The sequence below is a fragment of the Enoplosus armatus genome, chromosome 20, assembly GCF_043641665.1.
Source record: "Enoplosus armatus isolate fEnoArm2 chromosome 20, fEnoArm2.hap1, whole genome shotgun sequence".
Classification (NCBI taxonomy): Eukaryota; Metazoa; Chordata; class Actinopteri; order Centrarchiformes; family Enoplosidae; genus Enoplosus; species Enoplosus armatus.
In genome coordinates, this window is record NC_092199.1 from 18,264,673 (window position 1) to 18,268,315 (window position 3,643).

A 3,643-nucleotide genomic window follows, 5' to 3' on the forward strand; every position below is an offset into this window, starting at 1 on the left:
CGGCTTGTATACAAGCTCAGGCACAGCAGAGCTGAAGGAGGAATGTCAGGCAGGATCTTTTTCCCTTTTCCACTCCTTTCTCTCCCTTCTATGCAGATTGTGTTCCTGTTCCTGTTTCACAGAAGGCAGGGCTAGATTTATTATGGATGAAAGACACCAGGAAGGAAAAAGGCATAAAACGAAAAGATCTTTTGGTGAATTCTAAGAGTGGTGTTACTGTAAAAGTCCTGGCTTTGCACGTAGCGTGAGGACTGCAGGGTTTTGAATGAGATGGAGCCTTCCTGTCTAATGTGGTTCAGAAGAATGGAGTACTAATTGATACATAAAGATTCATGAAACACAACATGACTGAAACTCTTTTAAGTAGCGCTCTGGATCAAATAACCGAAACAGTAATACGGAAACTAGACAGTGAGCATGTACAGCACTAGGGTCAACAGACAATAGTGGGTGAGATCATGCTGATTCAGAGTCAGAATAGACTGAGACGTCTCAGCACCGTCAGGAGAGCAGAGACTGCAGCCCTGACTAGAGGCATGCTTCATCGGTGTAGCCTGAAAGTAGAAGACAGACTCCTTTTATTGGGTGTGGTGGACTGATCTTTCTCACAACTGCTTGATTAAGTCTTTATACATTTTAAGATTCTCCATAGCTGCCCGAATTAGCCTATAGTTCAGCAACTGAGCCACTGCATCTTTTTTTAATCAAGTACAGCATTTCTACTTATTAGTAGCCAACAGCTGCAAGAGAGAAATAGTTTATGAATAAAACTTTAAAGAGTCAATTTGTTATTTGGAATCCATGGAAAGCAATTTCCTTATTCTTTATTTATTCATTATTATTTATGGCACTCTCTGCTCCACTATCTCCTGCACAGCAAGCAAACACTTGGGAAAAAAAACACTCTAATGCACACAAATTATGAAAACCACATGGCATCCCGGAATGAGGCAGAATGCTATCTTTGAGAAGCTGTTTCTCGGAGAGAAGTGTGCCACAGTAATTTGTGTATATTATGGGAGTTCCATGCTTCCAAAATTGCTCGCTGGCAGCCTGCCAGTGTCCTGGTTTAAACCCTGCACCATGTGGAACTGAGGGGGGGGGGGTGAAACTCTACCGTGGCTGTTTGCAAGAGGAAAATTTCTACAGGATCTCGTTAGTACTGACTCAACACTTGGCCAGTTGTGGACTATTCCACCACATCTGGTAGACCTTATTCTCAGGACATTTAGAAGAGAGGTTTTGGTAGCACATAATCTTACAGGCACAAGTTAGTACTTGATAATCATCTAATCAGAGCTTGATATTGTACAGACTGTAAAAAAATGGTTAGATCTCCACAAAATGACTGATTAATGGCAGAATATGAAGGGTCCTCTTCCAAGAGGTGAGGAAGAACTGCCTTACTGAGCCTTATCGCCTCCTGTTACAGTGAATGTGGTCATACTAAAGTCAAAGTGGTTTGTTTCCCATTTCCCATTTGGCTATGTTTTCATCCTGTGTTTTTACTGCATTTTAAACCCATATAGATAATATATATATATTGATATTGATATGAACCAGGTATTCATTCAAAACAATGTTTTCCTCTGTGTTCTCATAATTTGTTTTTCTTATTCTAATGGCCTCTAACACAGTTTATGTGTGTATAAATGTGTACAATGTGGATGGCATGGTCCATATCACATTGACAGACTTTTTTTAAGATTAGTTTCCGATTGGGATTTCCAAAATAAAATTGCAATGCCGAATCTATCAGCTTGGTTTTGAGCAACGTAAAGCACCATGGCGGGCGATGAATAATAGAACAATAAATTGATAATTTCGTAATTTGAAATGCATTGGTGTTATTATAATTTTTGGAGTGAATTTCAAAAAAAAAAGACAAACGTCCGTTAAGTCAATAAATCATGCTTTTATTTTATGAACGCCTATTTTTGGGTATATTTCCGGCCGACCGGATCTAACTTGATGCACGGACCTGGACCACAGCATCCAGCATCCAAGGGTGGGGGATTGACAGGCCAGAGAGAGCCGAGCAGTCGCAGGTTACACAGGTGAGTGAAAAGATATTTCGAAAGTCTTCCGTGTGAAATGAGGCCATTTCAGTGTTTCACGTTCTGTGTTCGGGGGGTCATTAATGAATCATGATATGATATGAGGACGGTGATAATGTATAATGAAACACCGATAACTGCTTCTGTCGTAGGCGCCTAATGTCCGCCAATGACGCAGGTTTCTACGAATGTAAAATGTATGTTTGTCACATGAACCGAGTCGTCGATGTTACCGATATAACGCTACTACAGCCTGTAAATGAGTTAACCTAAACGATATTCTGGGCCTGTCGTGGACGCATAACAGTTGTTGTGTAACGAAAAAAAAACAATTTTTATTATTGTTATACGTAATGAAAAGTGTTTTGTAAAAGCGGACTCGCTCGGCGTGTGGGAGGAGGTGGCAGGAGGTCGCACAGAGCTGTAGGCCGGACTCCAGCAGCATCATCATGGCGTCCTTGAGCAGTGAAGGGCAGAGGGGATGCTGCGACGTCATCTAGCTTGGCGCTCTTTAGAGGCTCCATTTTACAAAGCAGAGCTGTTTTTCTGCTAATGTTAATGACTTGCTATGTAGCAGCCTTATATTTAGGCTACGTACACTGAGTTATGTGTGAGCTGTTGTTACAAAGGCGCCATTGCCTTCCGTATTTAGCTTTAGCATCTTCTTGTATTCACCTACGGTATGTATGAGTATATGTGAGTGTATGTTAAAGCAGACTGCCGTGTGATGACAGTGGTGTTTACCCTCCATGTCACTTAACCCAGTACATGAATATAACATGGAAGAGATTTTAACATGTCACAGCAGGAAAAGCACAGGTGTAACTACTAAAATGAATGATGGCTGAATTCCATTGGCCCTGGTATTATGCACACTGGCTCGCTGTCGCAGTGTTGCTTACTGGGACACTTGAATAGATCAGATCCATCTTTAATGTTAGTAGTAACACCTGTATTTTCCCTGCTATGACAGAGTCAGAATGTCTGCTGTGAAATAGGTGTATTTGTGCTTAGAATGAGTCTATAACCTTACACTGAAGCATACTTTTGTTCAAAAAAATATCCCAATAATGTGTCTATTGGGAATTATTCAAACTGACAGAGGCCTCACAAAAATAATGAACTGATTTTTTTTATTTTTTCCCTTGATAAATGACTTAAACAATTAATCAGTTATCAGAATTGCTGTCAAATCATTTTCTGAGTACAAAAATGAACTGAATAACAAACATAGTAAGTTAATGTTTCGACTCAGGGTCTCAAGATCAGGAGCTGTCTTAGCCTGCCTGATGAAGGCAAACTTATATTGCGCTTTGACACATTTTACCTTTGTCAAAGTTTGGATATTGCACTTGGCCATATTTTGATTTCGATGATATTTTGATTAATTGTTCAGCTCTATGCCAAACAGTACAGTACATCGCTCTTTTAGGAAAAAAAAAACAGGTTTTGTAAATGTCCTTTGACTTTTCACTGTGTCAAAAAATCAATGTTTATATATTACAGAAATCGAATATTTCTATGTATCTTCCTGTCCTAGGTGCAGTGTTTCTTTATTCTAGCTGAGGTGGAGTGTGGTTCTAATC